The sequence below is a fragment of the Triticum urartu genome, chromosome 2 (genome assembly GCF_003073215.2).
Source record: "Triticum urartu cultivar G1812 chromosome 2, Tu2.1, whole genome shotgun sequence".
Taxonomy (NCBI): Eukaryota; Viridiplantae; Streptophyta; class Magnoliopsida; order Poales; family Poaceae; genus Triticum; species Triticum urartu.
Window position 1 is genome coordinate 30,630,847 of NC_053023.1, and position 26,498 is coordinate 30,657,344.

Here is a 26,498-nt window from a genome sequence, read left to right on the forward strand (position 1 = left end):
GTAGCCTGCTTCTTCATCCTGTCTTTCCAGACCATCGGTGCATGTGACGTTGAGAAACGACAAGACGGCATCACTTCCGTGTGCGATTATCTCCCCCAACACCGCTTTTGTTGCTTCGTCTCGGGGGTGCGGATCCATAGTTTCTGCAAATATTTACAACATGGCAATTATTATTCAGACATGAAAGATGGATATATTAGTGGCAAACATAGAACTAGCTAGCTAAGCACAATAAGGAATCATATTAGTGGCCTGGCCTCGACGCTTCTCTAGGGTTTGGGGTGGCCTCGGCAATGCTTCAAGGGTTTGGGGTGGCCTCAACAAGGTTTTCAGGGTTCGGGATGGCCTCGACGACAACGCTATTTTAACTTGGTAGTTTTGGGTGGCCTCAAGAGAGTTTGTCGATCGGGTAGGGGCGCGGCTGGAGGGGGTAGGAGACCAACATTGTTTTTTTCTAGGGTTTGGGTGTCCTCGAGAGTTTTGGTCGAGCGAGAGGGCCGGGGGGTGCTCCCGTGGTATAAGTTATCACGGTCGAGAGGGGGTATATATATCGACCGCCCCTCATGTCGAAGTTATCTGGGAGGGAGTTATATATATCGACAACGACGACATACATACATGGGAAAATAATGTTATCGGGGAGGGGGTATATCACAACGACATACCCGATAAAAAAAGATGAAGAAGAAATAAGAAGAGGAGAAGAAGAAAGGAATAGAGGGTGGCCTCTAGAGTGCGGGCTTTCAGAGGCCGAGCATCAGGCAGGCCGGAATCTGGGCCATTGAAATGTGCATTGGGATCTAAAATCCGTCAGGCTGCTGGCAGGCCACTTTCAGGCTAGTCATGAATATACGGTCCGGGATACACCTAGCAGCGTACATGTTTGGCCCATGGCCTGCTCCTGTACCTCTTCTAATCTTCGATGCGGCGTCACACACGTGAAGGCTGCTGTATCCTGTGCTACGCGCTCTCCTCTATCTCTCTTCCATTATTCCCGTCGCCAGCTACCTCTCGTCTGCTCATGGCTCCGCCACACCCTACCTCAGCTCCAACGATGCGCGTGCGACGGAAGTGACGGCCGGAGCACTCGTCCTCTTCCACTCCGGCAGCCAAACCACCCGGATCTGGCGTCATCTTCCACTCCGGCGGCCAAATCACCTCGAGCCTACACAACGCCGGATCTACAGAGGACGCGGTCCTCGTCCATGGATCTGGCCAAGGGAAATCATTTTCTCCATTGTTTCCGTCGGTGAGGCTGGATCACATTCACATCCTGTACTTTGCTTTTCTTCTAGTTATTGTTCATCACCAGCCAGATGTGCTCCATTCGTGTTGAGTGCCATGCGTGCGTCTTCTTATTGACCGCCCGTCGGGCTTAGATCTGCGTCCCATTCTATCGATTTAAGTTTGTTTGCCTCACCACCCCCTTTTCCACAGGATCCGTGTTGGGATGGCAAAGCCGATTTCTGATGTCTTCCCCATGTAGTCGCGGGATTCCATCATCATTGCCGATTGCCAGTTGGGCCGCCGCGGCGAGAGCACACAGCTGTGCGGAGACGTCGGCTTTGACGTTTGCTCAGAGGCACCAGCGGTTGGACCATAAGGTAATTGCGAATCTAAAACTCTCACATGTACATATGATGTAGTTTGATCATCGAAAAAAAACATGGTGTAGTTTGCTTTCCCCGATAATGCTAGACGTTCCTGTTTCTGAGACACAAACGTTTCTTGGCCAAAACCAATAATTGTGGATTTTTTTTATTCCTGGTGGGTTGATTCTTGCTTTACCACGCGATTCAGTTTTTGGCATGTCTGACGAAAAAAATGCAGAATTTATAGCCTTGTCGTGTCTTGGTCGATCGATTGCTCTCATCCTGTACCGTTCTGCTATTTGCCCCCCCAATCCTGGATTTTGAACGAGCTACTGCAAGTTCATCGACCCTAGGCAGTGTTCTTAGTAAATTCTGGAATACAACTGTTGTTTTTTTGCCGAAAACTGCAATGCTATTACTTCCGATGATCTCATCGGGTATGGGTCGGTGTAGCATGTTATAGATAACTCCGTAGTCATAACAGTGTGGCATGCTTCAGTAAAATTCAGGGGCTAATCATTCAGATTGGTTACCATTCTCTTAGCGCTGCTCCATGCTCTGTTGTTTTTGATGGAATTTTGTGTACCCTCTTGTGATATGGAAGGATATTTGTGACATAGCACTATTTGGGATCACCGGATCAGTGTTGTTCTGTTTTTATTTTTTGTCTTGTAGCTATTATTTATTGTTCATGGAAAAAGGAGATCCTTTATCTAGGTCATATGTTTTATGAGAGGTATTGCATGCTTGATTGTGTTTTATTTTGTACATGATGTACGATGAAATGGTCGGTGGCGCACTGATTTTAGGGTGGTCTTGAACACCTGAAGTGGATCTCAAGCTAGTTGTCATTAGGCATGATGCATTGCGGTTGTGTTAGAAACACTCTCTTATATGCCTTGATCACGACCATATTTAATTGCTTTGTGTTAGAAACACTTTCTTATGCCTTAGATCTGACGGACTTGGATTCACCGGTCATGTGTAGTATATCTAGAGAAGTTTGATCTATTGTTATGTCCACCCTCTCATTGTTGAATTAATCATGGGTAGTTGGTTGTGTATTTGGAACTAAAAAACATTAGATTTATCTTAATCGAAAAAGGCAGTGTTTAGGATGAACCGTTTTTCCTTCATCGCTAGCCTATGATGAATGGAAAATAGATGAACGCACAATAGAGTTTAGTGTGCAGTCCGTTTCTTTTTGTTCTGCACATCTTCAGAGTAAAAAATGAAGCTTTCTTTTAGCTATAGTCTGTTTTTAGTCGCCTCATTTTTATCTTGTGTTCTAGCTTTTTTTTGGCGGGTATCTTGTGTCCTAGTTATGTTTTTATGATTAGCCATAGTATATTTTTTTTTCATTTTCTCAGTAGATGATGATGATTGGAACACCCGTGAACATACATTAGGGTTTAGGATTCAGGCCATTTATTTTTGTTCTGTTGATTATCAGACTAGAAATGATGTGGCCAGCTGAATACTAGACCCTGATGTAGATTGAGTCTCTTTTTATGATTAGGATATCATTTTGTTCAGTTGGCAACAAGTCTTGGCCCTACCTTTGATTCGTTTGCCTGTTTGTTCAAAAAATGATACAGGATTAGGATAAACCGCCTTATGAGCAACATTTGAAGAGGTCTGCTTTTGCAAGATTTGTGGAGTGCAAAAGCACAACATGTCTTGGTAGAAGAGATTTTTTGAAGGAGCCAAGGAAATTGCCAAAATGTTTGAATGTGGTGCTCCGAAATGTGTGTTTGAAGCTAACTTTCTTTGGATGGTTGTTGTTGTTAGCCAAAGAGTTTCCAACTCAGGAAATCCTTATTTATGTGCCGTTTTATGTAATCGCGAACTGTGTAATGTGACTTTACTATTGGACATGGACCATTTTGTTGAAGACTAATATTTGGGTGAAAATTTGTGTTTGTTGACATCATTATTGTGAGGCGGATTGTTATGTTTCAATTGAATTTACCATTTGCATTTTTTTGTATTTTGGCTCTGCATTTGTTCATGTTCCAAATTGTGATGTTAATACTGCACTCTGTTCTGGGAGGTTTGCTCGTGTTGTACCGTTCATCAGTCTGTCTACCAGACATCATACGTGGTTTTTTGCCGGGTTGTCATGCTGCCAAGGTTTTGGCTTGGTCGTTCGATTAGAAAATTGGTTCGTGGTGGAGAGAAGTGTGAGTGCCCATGCCTAGCAGTGCACGCTGTAGCTACAACTAGTGAGTTGACAACACTGCACCTAGCATGCTTGGGGCAGGCGTCGCAGTAAATGAGGGCGGGTAGTCTGCCCTGGACAGGAACAATTGAATTTAATGCAGAGAGGAGACGGTGGAAAGTGAACCACACTGCGCGACGCAAAGCTGATGCACAAGACGTCTAGTGAACTCGCTAATTCTAATTGAGATTAGGGAGGACTAAACTTTTTGCCGTGTCAGACAAAGCGCATGTGGCTAATCTGTTTCGATTTTCTAGCATGTGTGGAACAGATAAAACTGAGGTGCCAGGTTAGTGGTAATGGTTTTTAAACACAAAAACAGCTTACCCATGTTGCATTAGCTGGTCAAAATGGACAGACAAATTTACATGAGAGAGATTAAACTTGCTTAGTGAACATGATAGCTAATGTGAACGAACTTGCATGGTCGCTGGCGACATATGATCCACGTTCGCACTTGACAAACTGGTGGTCTATGACTGGCCAACGTTGCTCAACGGCATGCACACAGTGTACAGGCCTGCATGAGAAAGGACGTACATGTCAGGTGAACGTCGAGGCCTAGATGCTATTGCATGTGCGTGGGGCCTGCCTGGTTCAATACAGGGCAAAAATAAATCGAATACATGACTTATACTCCTGCAGCGCGGATCCCTATTGCAAGCACGGCCTCCGTTTGCATTTTCCGGTGGCCTCTATTCCTTTCTTCTTCTCATCTTCTTTTTTTTTCTTTTTTCCTCTTCTTATTTATTTTTCCTCTTCTTCTCCTTTCTTCCTCTTCTTATTTTGGTTTTTCCTCTCTTTCTTTTCTTCTTCTTCCTTTCCGATATATAAAACTTTTCTTTGTTTTCCTTATTTTACGTTTTCCTCTACACTAACCTAAAATGCACTAACCTACTTTTTCCACTCCTTTTTTTTTCTAAATATGGACATATACATAAATTGACAAAAAATGTGCACAAAAACATATACATAAATTTTCCTATACATGCACAATTGTTTTACAAATATGCACATATATATATATATATATGAACATATACATAAATTGACAAAAAAATACATTTATGAAAAAATGCTATGAACATGTACATGCATATATACACATACACACACATATATGCGCAGGGCAGGGGCGGCGGCGCGGTGGCAGCGCGCGGCGGCGACGGCGGCCAGTACAGGGAGGAGGAGCTCACAGTGAGGTGGCGTCGGTGACAAGGAAGGCTCGGGGATGGCGGACGGAGAAGGCGCGCTCGGGGGCGAGGGCAGGGGCGCGCGGGCTCGGGGACGACGTCGGCGACGGCGACGGGGACGACGTTGGCGACGGCGACGGCGACGACGCGGTCGGGGGCGACGGCAGGGGCGGCGGACGGCGTCGGGGCAGCCTGGCGGCGTCGATGAGCTCGGCGTCGTCAGGAGGCAATTGGCGATGAAACTGCCAAATTTTCTAAGTGTGGGCTTATATAGCAGAACCTTTGGTCCCGGTTGATGGCACAAACCGGGACGAATACCCCTCTTTGGTCCCGGTTCGTGCCACCAACCGGGACCAAAGGTCTTTTTTCAGCAGCCCAAAGGGTGGGAAGCAGTGGCCTTTGGTCCCGATTGGTAGCACCAACCGGGACTAAAGGGGGGGGCATTGGTTCCGGTTGGTGCCACGAACCGGAACCAATGCACCCCTTTAGTCCCGGTTGGTGCCACCAACCGGGACAAAAGACCTTGCACAGCGGGGTGGTGGTGTGAGTTTAGTCCCACCTCGCTAGTCGAGAGGGGCGCGAAGTGGTTTATAAGCCCCACTGCCGCACCCCTCTCGAGCTCCTCTCCATTGCAGGCTTACGGGCCTAATTGTGACTACTATGCCTGATGGGCCTACTGGGCCTTCTGCGGGCCTAAATCCTGGCCCATTTATGGGTTTCTAGTCGTATTCAGGCCGTGGTGGCCTAGTAGGTGGCAATTTTTTTATTTTTTCCTAGTTTTTTTGTTTTCTTTTTTTGCTTTATTTTTTGTTTTGTTTCTGCTTACAACAAAAAACTTATTTATTTTATTTTATTTTGTTTCTAATTACTTATTTATTTTATTTTATGATAATTCTTTTTGCTACTAAAGTTTCTAACAAAAAAGTTTTTTATGAAAGTTCTTTTTGTTTTTAATGATTTTGAACATAAAATACTTTGATAATTTTAGTTGCATCATTTTTATATAATTTTAGTTTCATAAATTTTAGAGGTTGCTTATAATGTTTTGAACAGAAAATACTTATTTATTTTATTTTATTTTATATAATTTTTCCCAGTTTTTTTGTTTTCTTTTTTGCTTTATTTTTTTGTTTTGTTTCTGCTTACAACAAAATACTTATTTATTTTATTTTATTTTGTTTCTAATTACTTATTTATTTTATTTTGTGATAATTCTTTTTGCTATTAAAGTTTCTAACGAAAAAGTTTTTTATGATAATTCTTTTTTGCTTTTAATGATTTTGAAAAGAAAATACTTTGATAATTTTAGTTGCATCAATTTTATATAATTTTAGTTTCATAAATTTTAGAGGTTGCTTATAATGTTTTGAATAGAAAATACTTTGATAATTTTAGTTTCATAAATTTTATTTATTTTATTAAATTTATTTCATTTTATTTTATTTTGTTTCTACTTATATATTTTATTAAAGTTTATATTATTTTGTTTCAAATTACTTATTTATTTTATTTTATGATAATTCTTTTTGCTGAAAGACCCTGAAATTCGTAGTATGAGGGTTTCATACGGAAACTCGTCTGTTACAAAGGGATTTCATTGTTTTGAACTTATTTGAACTCCATACTTTTTCTGTGTTCAAAATGCACCATTCAAAGCCACATCATCAATTTTCAACCCTTTCTGACTTCATTTGTTATTTTTCATGCATTTACTGATTATTTTAAGCTATAAGACCCTGAAATTGAAAAGCACTACAAATGAACTCTGAAAAGGTTGAAAGTTGGCATGGTATCATCATTTCATCCACATAGCATGTGCAAGAAAGTAGAGAGGCTTACGACAAAAACTGGATGCACTTCGTGTACAAAACGGACAATCTCTTTCGAAGTATCAGGTTTTCATACGGAAACTCGTCTGTTACAAAGGGATTTCATTTTCTTGAACTTATTTGAACTCCATACTTTTTCTGTGTTCAAAATGCACCATTCAAAGCCACATCATCAATTTTCAATCCTTTCTAGCTTCATTTGTTATTTTTCATGCATTTATTGATTATTTTGAGCTGAATGACCTTGAAATTAAAAATCACTACAAATGAATTCTGAAGAGGTTGAAAGTTGGCATGGTATCATCATTTCACCCACATAGCATGTGCAAGAAAGTAAAGAGGGTTACGGCAAAAACTGGATGCACTTCGTGTACAAAACAGACAATCTCTTTCGAAGTATCAGGGTTTCATACGAAAACTTGTCTGTTACAAAGGGATTTCATTTTTTTGAACTTATTTGAACTCTATACTTTTTCTGTGTTCAAAATGCACCATTCAAAGCCACATCATCAATTTTCAACCCTTTCTGACTTCATTTGTTATTTTTTCATGCATTTACTGATTTTTTGAGCTATAAGACCCTGAAATTCAAAAGCATTCCAAATGAACTCTGAAAATGTTGAAAGTTGGCATGGTATCATCATTTCACCCACATAGCATGTGCATAAAAGTTGAGTGGGTTACAGTAAAAACTAGATGCACTTCGTGTACAAAACAGACAATCTCTTTCGAAGTATAAGGGTTTCATACGGAAACTCGTCTGTTACAAAGGGATTTCTTTTTTTGAACTCCACAAATCTTGTGTGTTCAAAATGCATCATTCAAAGCCACGTCACCAATTTTCAACCCTTTCTGACTTCATTTGTTATTTTTCATGCATTTACTGATTTTTTTGAGCTGAATGACCCTGAAATTGAAAAGCACTACAAATGAACTCTAAAAAGGTTGAAAGTTGGCATGGTATCATCATTTCACCCACATAGCATGTACTAAAAATTTGAGAGGGTTACGACAAAAACTGGATGCACTTCATGTACAAAATGGACAATCTCTTTCGAAGTATCAGGATTTCGGACGAAAACTCATTCTTTATAAAGGGATTTCATTTATCTGAACTTATTTTAACTCCAGCTTTTGTGTGTGTTCAAAATGCACCATTCAAAGCCACATGGATAGATAAGTGACCAAAATAATAGAAGTTCATCATCACATTATGTGTGTCAAAACCATTACAGATTCACATGGATAGATAAGTGACCAAATTAATAGAAGTTCATCATCACATTAAAAACAAAGTACATATGTAGTTCTCATTGAACAACATATAGCTCTCCAGAGCATCTAGTTAAACCATACATTGAAACTATGTGAAACCTTTCAATGCAACAATAAATGCGATCATAATCACAACCAAGGTAAAAATTGATCCAACAGCATAATGATACCAAGCCTCAGTATGAATGGCATATTTTCTAATCTTTCTCATCTTCAACCGCATTGCATCCATCTTGATCTTGTGATCATCGACGACATCCGCAACATGCAACTCCAATATCATCTCCTCCTCCTCCTCAATTTTTTTCCTTCAAGTAATTGTTTTCTTCTTCAACTAAATTTAACCTCTCGACAATAGGGTCGGTTGGAATTTCTGGTTCAACTACCTCCTACATAAATAAAATCTATGTCAACTTGATGGGCATAATTGTCATAAACAATAAATGAACCAAATAGTTATAAAAGATAATATATACCACATCCGAATCATAGCCAGGACGAGGGCCAACGGGGGCGGATACCAAAACCATCGCACTATATAATAACAAGCAATAATAAGAGTAAGAAAATTAGACAAGTATCTATCTAAAGTAAGAATTTTTTTCTTTCAGAAGAAGATAAGAGGCTCACCACAGTGGTGCAGGCGACGAGATCGGCGCGGGCGATCGAAGGCGGTGAAGACGGGGACGAGACATGACGGACCGCTAAACCTAGACAAATCTCGGGGAAAATGGAGCTTGGAGGTCGAGCTTCGAGAGGAGAAAGCTTAACTAGCGTGGCTCGGGCATTTCATCGAACACCTCGTGTGCATAGGAGGTGAGCTAGAGCACCCAAATGCCCTCTCCTCGCCGACCAGAAAAAACAGAGCACTGTGGAGTGCTCTGCTGCGGCGACGGTGTATATATAGGCAAATCATTTGTCCCGGTTCATGGCTGGAACCGGGACTAAAGCCCAGCCTTCTGTCCCGGTTCGAGCCAAGAACCGGGACCAATGTTTGTGGGCCAGGAGCAAGGATCATTGGACCCGGTTCGTGCCTGGAACCAGGACAAATGGGTCCATACGAACCGGGACCAATGCCCACGAGGACCTGGCCGGCCCCCTGGGCTCACGAACTGGGACGAATGCATCCATTGGTCCCGGTTTGTGGAAGAACCAGGACTAATGGGCTGGCCAGACCCGAACGAAAGCCCCTTTTTCTACTAGTGAAAGAACTCAGAAAGAAATACTCTCGCAGCATTCTGGTTCCGCATGTTGCACACATGGAGATTCACGCCAGAAGTTTACATTATGATACTTCAACAAAAATCAGTTTGCATAGAGACTAACATCTCGAAACTTATTTTACAATGTGGCCTTCTCACAAGCTGAACACAAAGATCGTGGATTACGATAACTTGGCAATACAAATTGGAAAACGCTTAAAATCATCCGGCTGATCTTTATCTCTCTTAAGCCTCCTTCTCCGAGTGCCACGTGTCTGCTCTGGTTGTCCACCGCTTCCCCCTCCCCCCTTATCCTATCTCTACGAAGCTGCTCCACCATACATTTTCTTTCTTCTCTCTTTTTCCTATCTCATCGCCAGAGGAGAGGAGTCATGGGGAGCACCACCACCACCATAGCTAGGAAATCAGAAGAGTGTCACGACCCACGACAGAGTTTGATGCCGGCCGCTGGCACCAGCAGCTGGAGCTCCTCCGGTGCATCGCTGGAGGCGAAGTAGCTGCAAAGCAGAGTCCATGGAGTGGAGCCATGGCGAATGATACGTCTCCAATGTATCTATAATTTTTGATTGCTCCATGCTATATTATCTACTGTTTTGGACATTATTGGGCTTTATTATCCACTTTTATATTATTTTTGGGACTAACCTATTAACCGGAGGCCCAGCCCAGAATTGTTGTTTTTTGCCTGTTTTAGGGTTTCGAAGAAAAGGAATATCAAACGGAGTCCAAACGGAATGAAACCTTCGGGAACGTGATTTTCTCACCGAATACAACTCAGGAGACTTGGACCCTACATCAAGAAATAAAGGAGGAGGCCACGAGGTAGGGGGCGGGCCTACCCCCCCCCCTCCCAGGCACGCCCTCCACCCTCATGGGCCCCCTGTTGCTCCACCTACATACTCCTTCCTCCTATATATACCTACGTACCCCCAAACGATCAGATACGGAGCCAAAACCCTAATTCCACCGCCGTAACTTTCTGTATCCACAAGATCCCATCTTGGGGCCTGTCCCGGAGCTCCGCCGGAAGGGGCATCGATCACGGAGGGCTTCTACATCAACACCATAGCCTCTCCGATGAAGTGTGAGTAGTTTACTTCAGACCTACGGGTACATAGTTAGTAGCTAGATGGCTTCTTCTCTCTTTTTGGATCTCAATACAATGTTCTCCCCCTCTCTTGTGGAGATCTATTCGATATAATCTTCTTTTTGCGGTGTGTTTGTTGAGACCGATGAATTGTGGGTTTATGATCAAGTCTATCTATGAATAATATTTGAATCTTCTCTGAATTCTTTTGTGTATGATTGGTTATCTTTGCAAGTCTCTTTGAATTATCAGTTTGGTTTGGCCTACTAGATTGATCTTTCTTGCAATGGGAGAAGTGCTTAGCTTTGGGTTCAATCTTGCGGTGTCCTTTCCCGGTGACAGTAAGGGCACCAAGGCACGTATTGTATTGTTGCCATCGAGGATAACAAGATGGGGTTTTCTTCATATTGCATGAGTCTATCCCTCTACATCATGTCATCTTGCTTAAGCCGTTACTCTGTTTTTAACTTAATACTCTAGATGCATGCTGGATAGCGGTCGATGAGTGGAGTAATAGTAGTAGATGCAGGCAGGAGTCGGTCTACTTGTCTCGGACGTGATGCCTATATACATGATCATACCTAGATATTCTCATAACTATGCTCAATTCTGTCAATTGCTCAACAGTAATTTGTTCACCTACCGTAGAATACTTATGCTCTCGAGAGAAGCCACTAGTGAAACCTATGGCCCCCAGGTCTATCTTTATCATATTAATCTCCTACTACTTAGTTATTTACTTTGCTATTTACTTTGCCTTTATTTTACTTTGCATCTTTATCATAAAAATACCAAAAATATTATCTTATCATATCTATCAGATCTCACTCTTGTAAGTGGCCCTATAGGGATTGACAACCCCTATTTGCATTGGTTGCGAGGATTTTTATTTGTTTTGTGCAGGTGCGAGGGACTCGCGCGTAGCCTCCTACTGTATTGATACCTTGGTTCTCAAAAACTGAGGGAAATACTTACGCTACTTTGCTGCATCATCCCTTCCTCTTTGGGAAAAACCAACACAGTGCTAAAAGAGGTAGCAGTGAACACCACCACAACAGTGGAGGACCGTGAGTTGCTGCCGATGCGAAACGACGCTCGTCGACGAACGCGAGTGCTGCAACGCAGCTATGCGTCCACGGCCACGGGATGTGACAGAACAACTTGTCCACGGTCGTCGCACTGCGTTGCAATGAGGCCTCGTGCTTCCATGTAGCACTCACATGACGGCGTCGGAGCCGTAATGGAGTGCTCCTCGCCGGTGGTGGAGGAGCTGTAATGGAGCGGTCGTCGACGGTGGCAGAGGAGCTACAATGGAGCACTCGTCTCCCACGGAGGAGCTGCAATGGAGCGGTCATCGCCGGTGGCGGAGGAGCTGCAATGGAGCGCTCGACGCCTGCGGAGGAACCGCAATGGAGCGCTCGTAGCCGGCGGCAGAGGAGCTGCAATGGAGCACTCGCTCCCGTGGAGTAGCTAGCTGGAATGGAGCGGTCGTCATCGGCGGCAGAAGGGCTGCAATGGAGCGCTCGACGCCCGCGGAGGAGCAGCAGTGGAGCGCTCGTCGCCGGCGGCGGAGAGTTGCAATGGAGCGCTCGTCATCGATTGCTGAGCTGCAATGGAGTGCTTCGATGCAGCACTCGCGCGAGGGGTCTCGGTGCTGCATCCCAATGTTTGCCTACACCCGACGGCTCTTGGGGTAGCTCGAGCGAGCGCGGCATGGCGGCTGCAACTACGAGCTCGTCGGAGCTCAACGCCATATCTAGGGATCCCGTCTGTCTGGGAGGGGGGCAGTGGCGACGCCAGTAATTTGCTCCTGGGTATTCTTCTAATTTTTTGGCCAAAGCAATATAACAAAGCAAAAAGTACTATAAAATGGCAATATCAATGACCATTTCATCAATAATAGTAGAAAAATATCATTGTGGCAATATCTCTAACAATTAATAAAGAGATGTAGTGGTCGCTGGGTTCATTATGTCCATCTAGCAATCGGTGAATCACATAAGTAGCAAGTGAATCACATAATAAGTAGTGGTCGATAGATACCTTCGACAGAACCACGGTGGCTGGACTGCCGGAGGTGAAGACGTGTCGTGGAGGGCGCCTGTAGCCCAGCAAGGCGAGCCGAGCCGGGGAGGCCAGAGGGCAGAGGCGGACTGGCCCCTGGGCTTGGCGGCAGGGGGAGGCATGACCGGACGCAGAGTTGCAGATTCGCGGAGGGGAGGTCGGTGAGGGCCGAAGGCCGAGCGGAGGGAAGGGGAGGGAGTGAGAAGAGCGTCGGCCGGATGGGAGGGGAGGGACCGAGGGAGAGGGCAGCCGCCGGACTTGGAATCGCCGCCGCCGCTACCTCTAGGTTGGGAATCAGGGGAGGAATCGGTCGCCTAATCTGGCTCGGTGGTGTGTGGTTTGGCGCGTCGCTGCGACGCTGCCATAGGTGCCAGTTTGGGCTGGACTCAGTGGGCCAAGTTTTAGCGGATACACATATGCAGTAAAAAAAATTGAGGCCAAAATCTTGGGTATTCCAGGGAATTCCCAGAAAGACCCCCAACGCCGCCACTGGAGGGGGGAGGGGTTGGATTTGCGTTGGCTATGAGCCTGTGACACAGGGAAGACGAAGGCCCCGAGGACGTTTTATTGCGTGAGAACGACGTGGCAAAGTTGAATTATTCCAACATTTGTTGGGGCTTTGATCGGACGGCTGGGGACCTGACTGATTTCCCGATTTGTAACAGCCACCATACAAATTTGGTGCGTTGTCAAATAATATTATGAGACAAATATTGACCTGGCAATGGTATAGCACATGATGTAAACTCGCCCACATGACCACCCTTTCTTATGTACACGTGTTTTGCAAGTGTTGCCGTCAAAAGCAACACGTATTGCAAAACAGTACTAGTCAACCAATGTGCATTGCCTCCGGCTGGTTCGAAGTGATATTTCCGGTTGGAAAAATCTTTGAACATATAAATTTTCAGAGAAATGATATTGACATTATGCAACACAAAGAGTTTGTCATAAAGTTGAAGGACACAAGATAGGTGGTAGGAAGTAACCGATGGTTTTCCCACAATCAAGGAGGATAGTCTCTGCATGCACTGTTGCATAGCAGGATGCAGCCCTATAAATTCACAGTGCCTATGTGCTAGTATGAAAACACCTAGAGCAGCTAGCAAGGGCATTTGGTTTCCAGATTTCGGTGATGCTGGCACAATGCCATAGCCTCAATTTCATCTCCATATTTCTAGGGTTCGCTAGCTAGGCTTGGAAGGCAACAGGGAACTTACACGTGCGAATCATGTCAGATCATCTGTTCCGCACATTCAAATGCGCACGGTGTTGCCCTTGTGCCTCACTCAGAATTGAGATATCAGCATCGGAGCCACACACGAGCAAAGGAGCGGAAGCTGAACCTGCAATCTCACACAGTTGTGAGATAGGGAACGACGGTCGGAAATCCAAAATGTTCTTTACTGTTTTCTCTCAACTAGCGTTGTGGCCCGTGCATCCCACTTAGCCAGTGCCATCCATTGAGGGATCGTGCGCCTTCCTAGAGAGTTATGTTGATCATCAAGAAAGAACCGAGTGCAACTGCTGCTCCGGACATAATACTTGGTGGGACGCAGCGGCAGCGATATTCACGGAATGTGTGGACATCTCTACCTTGATTGGGAAGGTCAATTTTAAGCATTATTTTGGATAAGCAAATCAAATGGCGCATGTGCTAGCTAGTTTTAGCTATTGTAATAAAGTTTCTTCTAGTTGGATTGACGAGCCTTTAGATTGTCTGGTGAGCAAGCTCGTAGATGATGTATCTCTATTAATTAATCAATAAATCTAGCCATGATGACCTTTCCTCTAAAAATATAAAAACCGATTATAGACCCATACAAGGGAAGAAGCGTGGTGCACTACAATCATAACACCAAACCGATTAAGGAGCAGACAAGTAACAACCGCTTGGTTGTAGCCCACCAAGTGACAATTATGCGAAGTTAAATGTAGATGGGTCCTATATGAAGAGGGACGGTTCGGCTAGTTCTGGAATGATATTTCGCGACTGTCATGGACAGGTGATTTTCGTCGCAACGCGTGTCATGCTCAACTTCTTAGATCCCTTGGAGGCAGGGTTTGTTGCTTGCGAGGAAGGACTGCGACTGCCCTTCAATGGATGAACTTGCTTTAGTACTGGAGACTGATACTTGAGCGGTAGAAATTCTTATTCGTGATGCTCCAAAAGCCGTTCAAATATGGCCACCGACCGGAAGAGATTTCTTTAGCTTTAATCTTGACCACAATAAAACTAGTCATCACCTTGCCTATGTGGCACACTTTTTGTTGGATGGGGAACTTCATGAAGGATTTAGCTAATATGGTTGATGAAGATCGTAGTAGTATTGGTTTTATGATCAATGAGTTTTTTTCGGGTGCTACTATGGCGGTAAGCCAGCCAGAGAAACAATCTGCACCGGTTAGTTGCGTAGTTCTTCACTGCTAGGAGGTCATCTGGACAAGATGCGAAAGCGGCTTCATATGTAGAAGCAACAGGAAGGTTTTTTTTTCATTGATCCTGCAAATTCTGTTATCTGGTACCTGCGACAACAAGTTAACAGTGGCTGGAAGGGTACGCAAGCATTACAGCTCAGTGGTAGCAATGTTTGACAGTGTCGGCTGCAATGAAAGATGAAGGTCCGCTGTAGAGAGCACGAACGCAACACAGACATTTGTCTTGTAACGTGGGATTTTTTTTTCGCAAAGTGAACACCTCGAGTGTCATTGCCAATCCAAGATCAAGCCAAAACACAGTGGAGAGACCATTGCCAATCTTCACACACGTAATGGAGCGGAAGAGATAAATACCAAAAGTAAGGTATTTCCAGACGTTTGTTTGAAGTTTATGCCTCCGATATGTTGAATTATAGATGAGCTTTGGGCCCATACAAATAATAATTCCTGGTTAATATCTAAGGTTCATATAGGGTGCATAACATTGATGGAAAGTTTAGTACCATACTGCTACTGAAGAAGAGTTGATGCCTCTTTATAAGGTATTCTCTTCTTCATGCTATCGGAAGTTGAGAAGAGGAGTGGTCACGCACGCTCCTCCTCCATCGTTTGACTCGCCACGCCTCGCCCGCACATCGTGTTCCATGAACCAACTGAGCTTAGACCTATGCCATGCGTGCACTTTATTTTTGCCAGTCATAAACAGTTAATTAATCAGATATTAATTACGAGTTCCTAATGGAAGTGCCATTGCCCGAGATGTTGGACTGTGGGTTGTTTGCAGACTTGGTTGTGAGCCTAAGACTAGGCACATGACTCCCACCTGATGGCCAATATATCGGTGGTAGTGGCAACTTCAGCCGACATGCTCAGTTCCTCCTTGCGCATAACCCTAGCTATCATATACTATTCCACTTATTATTGCTACTTCCGGCGATCCCATCCTGTCGACCACGTGCATGACCATTTGGGAGAGCAGGCCTTCGGAACCCCGCCCTTTGCGATCCTACACTAGGAGAAGGGCGATAAGGGTTTTAGGGAGCGTCTCGACACGACTGCTCTCTGTTCGTCTTTGTGACTTTGTCCTTGTCCTATGCTTCGACTACTTCCACGACACCGCCATCATGGTTGTCGACGGCGCCACCAAGAAGAATGTTGCGGAGGAAGCCGCTACCACCTCTGTGGCTTTAGCCTGGCCTATGAGAGGGCATGATCTGCTCATCCCTTATTTACTCGTTCATGTGCTATGCGTATTTACAGTTTTCATAGATGTTTCGGTTCATTGTTCGGTACATGCTCACATGTTTAGGTATTGGTATGAGCTTCATACTGTTCTCCTAGCATCATGATTTATTCATGGGTTAAATTAATCAAAAAAATTCTAATATATCCACAAATCCAAAAACTTTATTTAAATAGGTACTTTTTGATTCAAGGCTTTGCTACAACATCGAAACAGGGGTAGCACACATTTTAAGCATTGGCATAGCAAGACTATCTTGTGGCTCACAACGATGGAAGTGTTCTGGATCGCTAGTGGCACTCCCACTAGAACGATTGCTCCTGAAGAAAAGGCGTTTAAGGAGGAAACTGCCATCTTTTTGTGGGAGTCGTTCTAAGTGCGATCAGAGATAAAGTTAGTTGACGCATCTCTGCATATACGGTTTGACAAGAATTTGTGGGATGCGCTCGAAGTTAATTAAGTTCAGTGTAACCTATGTTGGAAGGGAGTTGTATGCTATGGAGCAGTTCCATGATTACATGATGGTTGATAGCCGTCCTGTATTGGACCAAGCTCATGAGGTACAGTGCATCATTAAGGAGCACGAGCTCCTAAAGTGTGAGTTACCGGACACATTTGTTGCGGGATGCATAATTGCTAAACTCCCCTTCTTTGAGGTACTTTGCTACTTCTCTCAAGCATTTGAGATGTGAATTCTCGGTTAAGGATGTCATTGGTCATCAAAGTGATAAACAGAATTCGAGAGCAAATGACTCATACATGAAAGGGACCGAGGGATCTTCTACCGCAAATATGATGCAGAAGAATCTCCGCAAGTTTAAGGGAATGAACATGGTCTAGCAGAATACTACCTTCAAGAAGAAGAGTAAGAAGAAAGACGAAAAGAAATATATGGTTGCTTCACTAATTATAGACGTATGGTACCATTTTTTCAGGAGATGCGTCGAAGAATGAAAGATCATTGTGGAACATATCAGAACTGAAGAACAACATGCCGATATATTATATACTATATATGTAGAATTATATCTAGTGTAGGAATATTCAATGTCATGAAAGAAATGATATCAGTATGAGGCACAATTATTCCATTTAGTCATGCTTCTTAGAAATATCTTCTTATAAGTATACTATATATGCAGAATTATATCTAATGTTAACGTTTGTTGTCTATTACTGAGCACTAGCTAGTTTTACGTATGTTGCTACGAAACAATTACAATACTAGATAAAAAGAATGTAAAGAATGTAAAGAATGACTATGGGATATATACTTACATTATCTTTTAGAAAAAGACTACACAAAACAGTTCAATCTTGGCTAGTAATATATAGAATAACAGAAGTGTGATAGACTATATCTTCATAACATATTGTCTAATATCCAAAATTTCTGCAATATGGTTAGATGGAGGGCCGCCGTCAGCCTCCGTCCACATCCATCGCGGGCTACCATACGGTCGCCGAAAGTAGCCCACACGCTCACGGAGAAATGCATGCACCGCCCTTCCGACGCCGCCCGAGTTCGATGGACCAAGCCTAGTTGGCACCGCCACCACCAGAAGAGCATCACCACAACCATGCCACCACCTCCACCGGCCGTGCCCGCCGGATCCAGCTTGCCTGCTCCTTTCTTATGCTTCTATCCGTACTTTCACTTCATCCTACAGCTGTCTTTTTTTTTCTTTTTTTCTTTCTAATGTAATCATCTCTCTCCCTGATTTTAAGGGGATGGAGCCGGATGTTATTTTGTTCCAATCAAATCAAGCCACGTACGCGGGAGCACGGATGGGCACACGCCCGGGGAGCAGGCAAGTCTCATCCATGCCCGCCATGGCAAAGGTGCCCACCTGCAGCCCGCACTGCCCGGAGAACGGATCTGCTAAACCAGCAGCTGCCACCCCGGGCACACACTACCACCTGCCGCCATTATAAATATGTGCGCCAACCGCGCCTGCACGTTGCCCAGCGCCAGCACCATACCTTGCCCCGGGGGCGCTGGTCTGCGCCAACCCCCATGCGTGTAGGCACCAAGAGGCCCCGCCACTGACGGCGCCGATCGGGCATCGCCTGGCCGCGCCTTTTGACGACGGCGAGGAAGGAGGAGGGGCAGCCCGGTGGTGGCGATCTAGGGCCCCCTCCTGGTCGCCACACGAAGGAGACTCGAGAGGGGTGGGATTTGTTTTCCGTTGGATGTGGTGGCATTTAGTACCGGGCAATCAACGCATGTTCTCCCATTGCTCTAAATGACACTTCAAAAGAAAAATCTTTGATTGCGTATCTTTCACAAAGATGACATGTATGCCCAGTCATGCATCAATGAGATATATATTAAAGTTCGAGGGCTCAAGATAGGTAAAAAGTAACAAGAGGGTTGGGAGGTGATGGAATAAGTCACTCTCCCAGCCTCTGCAGCAGCTCTATAAATTACAGAGTGTGCTAGTATCTGAAAATCTGGAGCGTGTTGGAACCAAGGATCGATGAACAATCAGAAGAACATGAGGAGATGGAACACCCGCGGCGACGGACGCCCCCCGGCGGCGAAGAACACCGGGGCCTTTTTCCTTCACTATATTCAATTGGCTCAATGAACAAGGCGCAATGCATTGGCTTATATAACCCAGCACACACAGGGCCGGCAGCCACACTTGGGCACGCACGCACGTAGCACCCACTACCCAACCCTACATGCATGTCCATATCCAGCTGATGCATGCACGCACTAACCAACTAGCCTACTACTAGCTGACAATACGTAGCGCTCACGGACGCAACGCTCTCCCTGCGCATGACTCCTTGGCGATCCGGTCTTCTCTCGATCGTGAGCCCGCCTGCTCGTCCGCACGACCTGGCCCAGGTTGCTTTGCTACACACTACCTCGGTCGCCCTACGACTACATGCCTAGCCACAAACCGGCTCGAACTAGACTCACTCGATGGACACAGACGTGAGCACAAACTCACCCTGGACACACACACACACACACACACACACACACACACACCACGGACACAGACACAGCCATGAACCGATGCCCGAACTCGCCCTAGAACTAGACACACACTGGTCACCACGACGAGTCATGGTTTATGCCTAACAGAGCGAGCAGCAAGGTATTACATTTCCACTGATGCATAGTTCCGGATTAAACCAAACTTCATGAGATATATAGCTAGGTCATATTTCCTTTCCTGCTGGCAATGGGGACACCTTAAATTTTGCCCGTAAGAATAGTGATGCCTTAATTTTTTATGTCCATCGTATATGTTAGCAAACTAGCTAGGTTGGGAGGCAATAGGGAACTAAGCTTGCAAACATAGCTAGCTTGTCCGCTTCAAGGTCTTTTCACACGATTGAATTCTCAATGATGTGGTTAATTGTCGCTCAGAAAGGCACATCTTTGGAATAAAAAGTACTTCCTTCGTTTCTAAATATTTGTCTTTTAGAGATTTCAAATGGACTACCACATACGGATGTATATAGACATATTTTAGAGTGTAGATTCACTCATTTTGCTTCGTATGTAGTCACTTGTTGAAATCTCTAGAAAGACAAATATTTAGAAACGGAGGGAGTAGATGTCAAGACCTAGAAAGAGCACCATGTAGAAAAATACAGCGAGTACCCCTGCTATTCACATTTCAAGGATGGGGATTCACGGCGTGTTGAGTTATTTTCTTCTCAGCCGGCGGCTGCGTTGATCTCATGCTCTCCCACATGCTCGACAGGGTTTGTATGAACGGAAATTCTAACAGCCCTAACACCTGGCCATTGCAGCCCATCTGTCCTGCTCCTCCATGTCCTTGTGGTCCGCTCACCCGACGCCCAACTTGAAGTTTAGGGTCCATGCTTGTATGTGATCCATTTCTTTAGGCTCTGATCCAGATTGGAGGGTTTTGATTTGGATGGCCCATTAATTTTAAGCGTTGTGTAGCAAGGTGCAAATTATGATGCGAGTGATTAATTGCTCTAATAGATAGGCTATTCATCTTTCTGCAGGAGATTCTACATAGGTGTACCGTTCTGTCTGATGCAAGTGCATGATCTATCTTGTTTGCGGTGAAAACACTGCACACGCAGATGCAAATTTTGAATGGTTCATAGTCTTGCGATGGTGCCACCTGCAAATCAATTTGTAAAGGCCTTCCAAGACTAGGAGTTGGAAAGCTGAGATGATGCAGTGGTCACGGAAATTATTGCATCTTTTCAATTTTCAAGTCTTCTGTAGTCCACTCTGCTATTCCTATACAGAAAAATAGTGGTCTCACAAAAATCAACGCTGAAGTAATATATAACAGCCTAAACCCTCAGCATGATACTAAGACACAAGTAACATGATAATACACAAGTTGAAGAGGCTGAAAAGAAGATAATACATGTGGCGAAACTTGCAGAAACAGTACAAGCCAATCAACATATGTCATCCCCTTGATCGGAAATTAGACGTACAAGTGCCAAATCTTTGATTGCATCCTTATTAGAGAAACTAGCTACTTCACGTATGTTGCAACGGTGGCATACACATTTTAATGGTTTAACATTAATCATCTCTGATATATACCTTTAGAATACTCATGTACATTAGGCGGTATTATCGGTTTGATTTATCGTTAAATAATTCCTCCTCCACCAACCAATCTCTCTTTCTCTAAAGAACAAAAGATTGGATTAACCTTGACGAAATAAACCCGGCCAGTGTATAGAGGGAACTGAGGGTGGAACGGACATGTGTATGTGGGTTGTAGCAGACTGCTTTTTCCCTAGTTTCTTGGTGTGCTAAGCATGGGGTGGATGAGGACGAAAGTTAAGCAAAAAGTTCAAGAACATACGATAGGTAAAAAGTAACTCGAGGGTTGTGAGATAATGGAATAGATCACTCCGCATCAGTGGCGATTCCATGTGTAAGCTGTGGGGTCAGCTGACCGCTTTTTTGATTGCAAGCCTAGTTGTACTCATATTTATGCAAAAAATTAAGGCATTTTAAAGAGGGTAGTGCATTTGAACCCACAGCTTTTTAGTGCCGGGACCGCCGCTGCTTTGCATGCATGGTGTGGCGCTCTATAAATTACGGAGTGTGGGCTAGTATCTGAAAACCTAGAGCAACCACTAATGGTTTACATTTCCAGGGTTGCATAGCTTGGAACTACACCAAACTTCATGAGGTAGCTAGATCATATCCGCTTACCATGCTAGCAATGAAAACGGCTTAATTTTTATCTCCGCATATATGCTAGAGCAAGCTACCTAGGCTTGGGAGTCTGTAGGGAACTAAGGTATGCTAAGAAAATCACCACTCTGTAGTGTTCCAGCCAACAATGTGGTTAATTGCCGCTCAAATGAAGGCGCATCTTTATAAGCAAAATATGGAGGCCAAAACCTACAGTGAGCACCAGATACAAGTGAATGCCATATTGCCGCCACAATGATGCATGGCTTTCACGGTGAAGGGAGGAGGATTCATGGCTGGTGTTTATTTAGCGCCTTCAAAGAAGCTCCAGGTGGTCCAGTTATCTTCATTCTATCTCCATGGAACTTGCTTTTCTCCCCTGATAGGTACCAGTTTTAGTAAGCGTGGGCACAAGGCATCTGCAAGAGGCTGCAGTTGATTCTTTGTGTTCCGTTATTTGGAATTTCCATTTAGCAAAGAGAAAAGTATGTTTTTGGTCCCTCAAGTTTCCCAAAAGTATAGACTTGGTCCCTTAAGATTTTTAGGAATACATTTGGTCCTTCAAGTCTCAAAACCAGATAAGTTTGGTCCAAAAGCAGATTTTAAGCACGTTGACCGGGTTTGACCACATTGACCTGTTTGAATGATGAACACTAAATTCAAAAGCTTGTTGGCTTTCACAAGCATGTAGGTTGTCACAAAATTTCAGATTTTTTTGAATTTGTTTCCTACTTTTCTAAACTTGTTGTTCATCGGTCAAACATGGTCAAACCCGGTCAAACTCCGGTCAACGTGCTCAAAATCTGGTTTTGGACCAAACTTATCCGGTTTTGAGACTTGAAGGGGCAAATATATACCAAAAAAATCTCGAGGGACCAAGTCTATACTTTTGGGGCATTTGAGGGACCAAAAACATACTTTTCTCTTTAGCAAATGATTTGAGCATCATCAGTGTAGCAAAACTTGGTTGTTGTCTTTATCAAATTTTAGGCATCAAGCGACACGTTTTTCTCTTTTCTTGAGAGGGTACCACCACATTGTCACGTAACAAAGACTTCTTTGGAATTATTCCCAAACAAATAGCACGCCATCAATCTCCACCCACATCCATCGGGGACTACCAACCATTCGCTGAAAGAAGCCCACACGACATGCCCACGGCGAAATGCCTGCACCGCCCTTCCGCTGATGTCCAAGCTCATCGGACAAAGCCTAGCCGGCACCGCCACCGTTAGAAGAGCACCACCAGTGCCACACAACCACCTCCACCAGCCTAAACTGTCATGCCAAAGGCGGAGCCCGCAGTTGGCATTGCCCGGACAACAGATATACCTAAACCCACAGGCCACAGCCGCCATCCCTGTCTCACACTACCACCGTGTTGTTGGTCACACCGCCATCGAGTACATGTGGGCCAGCCGTGCCTGCGCGCCACCCAATGCCAGCGCCATACCCTGGCCAGGGGACGCCGGCCTGCGCCAACCCCCATGTGTGAAGGGATGAAGAGGCCTTCGCCCAGCCGCGCCTTCTAGCAATGGCGAGGAAGGGGGAGGGGCTGCCCGGTGGTGGCGATCTAGGGTCCCCTCCCCGTCGCCATGTGTGCGCGTCGCAAGAGGGGTAGGGTTTTTTTCGTTGGGTGTGGTCTGTGGTGGCATTGAGTACTGGATAATCAGCACATGTTCTGTCCTTGACTTGAAATGACACTTCCAAAAGCAAAACCTTCGATTGCGTATTTTTCAGAGAGAAGACATGCATGTCCAGTCATGCATCAAATCAAGGAGACCTATATTAAAGTTCAAGGACACAACATAGGTAAGAAGTAACAAGGTCACTGTCCCAGCCTCTGCATCAACTCTATAAATTATAGAGTGTGTGGTAGTATCTGAAAACCTAGAACGAGCAGCAAGCTATTACATTTCCAGTGATGCATAGTTTTAAAGCAAACTTGATGAGAGATGATATAGCTAGGTCATATTCGCTTCCCATGCTGGCAATGGCAACACCTTAAATTTTTTTCCATAAGAATATCGACGCCTTAATGTTTATGTCTACCTTATATCTTAGCAAGCTAGCTAGGCTTGGGAGGCAATAAGGAACTAAGATATGCAATCATAGGCAGCTTCTCCGCTTTAAGGTCGATTGACACGACTGAATTCTCAATGATGCGCTAATTGACGCTCAAAAATGATCATCTGTGGAAGAGAAAAGTAGACGTCAAGGCCTAGACCATGTAGAAAAATACGGTGTGCGGACGTTGCGAGGTCCCCTGCTATTCACAGTTGACGGATGGGGATTCACGGCGTGTTGACTTATTTTCTTCTCAGCTGGTGGCTGCGGGGACGAGAAGGTGGATCTCATGCTCTTACCCTTGCTTGACGGGGTTGGAATGAATGGAAATTCTGACAGCCAGCTCATTTGTCCTGCTCCTCCATGTCATCCGATGCCCAGCTTGAAGGTTAGCGTCCACGCTTGTATGTGATCCATTGTTTTACCGTCTGATCCAGCTTTGTGGATTTTGATCTGGATGGTCTGTTAATTTTAAGCTTTGTGTAGCAAGGTGCAGATTCTGTTGCGAGTGATTATTTGCTCTAATAAATAGGCTATTCATCTTTCTGCAGGAGATTATACATAGGTGTAGTTTCTGTCTGATGCAAGTGCATGGCCGATCTTGTTGCGGTGAAAAAACTGCACACGCAAATGCAAATTTTGAATGGCTCATAGCCTTGCGATGGTGCCACCTGCAAATCAATTTGTACAGGCCTTTCTAGGACTAGGAGTTGGAAATCTGAGATGTTGCAGTGGTCACACCAATGACTGCGCATCTTTCCAATTTCCAACCCTTCCGTAGTCCACTCTGTTTATTCCTATACAGAAAAGTAATGGTCACACAGAAATCAACGCTGAAGTTTATAGGATATGGCAAATAACATATTACAGCCTAAACCCTCAGTGTGATACTAGGACACTAGTAACATGATAAAACAGTACCAACTAATCAACACATGCCACCCCCTTGATCTGAAATGACATTTCCAAGTGCCAAATCTTTGATTGCATCTTTTTTAGAGAAACTAGCTAACAACCCGCACGTTGCAACGCGGGCATACACATTCTAATGGTTTAACATCAATCATGTCTAATATATACCTTTACAATACTCATGTACATTAGGCGGTATTATCGATTTGATTTACCGCTAAATAATTCCTACTCCTCCACCAACCCATTACTCTTTCTCTAAAAAACAAAAGACTTGATTAACCTTGAAGAAAAAAGCAGAGTGTATAGAGGGAATAGAGGGGGGAACGGACATGCGTGTGTGGGTTGTAGAAGGCTGGTTTTCCCTGGTTTTCTTGGTGTGCTAATCATGGGATGGATGTAGATGAAAGTTGAGCGAAATGGGAACGTTAGGTCTTTTTTTGATAGCGTAGACATTATATACGGCAGTCATGCATCAATAAGAGCTATAGTAAAGTTCAACAACACAAGATAGGTAAGAAGTAACTCGAGGGTTGTGAGATAGTGGAATACTCCCTCCTTTCGGGTTTAGGCCACTTCCAATGCATATGTGCTTAGATAAGGTGATAAGCACATTAAAAAGTTTAGCAACTAATGTCCATAATGCATAGGTGCTTCTCTTGCTGGTGCTAAGCTCTCCTCATTTAATGCTCTAAAAACTAAACTATTTCATGCATTGGTGAGTTTCTTTCATTTAATTGCTTTTGTCTAGGTTCACGAGCTTGGCATTGTTAGAAGTATAATTATGTTTATGTTAGGGATTAGGAGTTAGAGGTAGGATTGGTTTAAACCATGTACGACTTGTCTCCTACTCCAAGTTTCTTTCTCATATTGTACTCTATATATATCCAACACCTGGGTCAGATCAATACAACGTACAAACAACAATATTCAACCATACTACAATTTCTACATGGTATCAGTCCCCGCCCTAGGTGCCGACCCATCAGCCATCAGAGGCGCAGTTGATGATGGTGCAATGGAGAAGACGACAGAAGCGCAACACTTCAAATTCAGTCGCAATCGTCCGCTTCACTCCCGCTACGACTGAGGGGGAATGTTAGAAGTATAATTATGTTTAAGTTAGGGATTAGGAGTTAGAGATAGGGTTGGTTTAAACCATGTACGACTTGTCCCCTACTCCAAGTCTCTCTCGTATTGTACTCTCTATATATCCCACACCTGGGTCAGATCAATACAACACACAAACAACAATATTCAACCATACTACAATTTCTACATGATATCAGTCCCCGCCCTAGGTGCCGACCCATCAGCCATCAGAGGCGCGGTTGATGATGGTGCAGCGGAGAAGAAGACAGAAGCGCAAGACTCCAAATTCAGTCGCAATCGTCCGCTTCACTCCCGCTACAACTAAGGGAGAATGTTAGAAGTATAATTATATTTAAGTTAGGGATTAGGAGTTAGAGATATGATTGGTTTAAACCATGTACGTCTTGTCCCCTACTCCAAGTCTCTCTCGTATTGTACTCTATATATATCCCACACCTGGGTCAGATCAATACAACATACAAACAACAATATTCAACCATACTACAATTTCTACAGGCACTGGTTCTTCCTAGAGTCACCAAACGCATCTCTCTCCTCTTTATTACCTTGCCACATCATATTTTTTGCCTACATGGTAGCTGTAGCACATGTACAAGCACTAGTAGAAAAAGGACCTTTAGTCCCGGTTCTACAGGGCCTTTAGTGCCGGTTCTGGAACCTGGACTAAAGGGTTGTTACTAAAGCCCCCCTAGTCCCGGTTCTTACACTAGAGGTATTTTTCCGTAATTTTTTTGAATTTTTTTAAAATTGATTTTCAAATTTCTGAATTATTTTCCAATTTAATCTCTAAACACCCCTCATCACTGCTCTATTTAACCTCTAATCTCTAATCACCCCTCATCATTCCAAATCATCTAAGTTCCCGGCCGGTCACCCATCCTCTCACTACTCCAGTCTGAGCACGCTTAACTTCCGGGTTCTATTCCCCTTCGTTTCCAAGTCTGCACTTGTTGTTTTCCTGACAATAGTAAGATGTTAATCCTATTAATCCTCAGGAGTTTAGCTTGAGCATGAAGTAATTTGACCATAATTTGGCAATAGTAAGATGTCATTCCAAAACAATAATTATTTAG

The 26,498-nt window shown here is 44.1% G+C and overlaps 1 long non-coding RNA gene and 1 pseudogene across 1 annotated transcript; both read left to right on the forward strand.

The window, feature by feature from the left end:
* Window positions 1-934: 934 nt before the first annotated feature.
* Window positions 935-3,582, forward strand: LOC125540823. The gene is made up of 3 exons (XR_007297388.1): window positions 935-1,249; window positions 1,438-1,604; window positions 3,191-3,582. It is a non-coding gene; the product is annotated as an uncharacterized LOC125540823 (long non-coding RNA).
* Window positions 3,583-11,547: 7,965 nt separating this feature from the next.
* LOC125534864 lies at window positions 11,548-12,223 on the forward strand (annotated as a pseudogene).
* The last annotated feature ends 14,275 nt before the right edge of the window (window positions 12,224-26,498 follow it).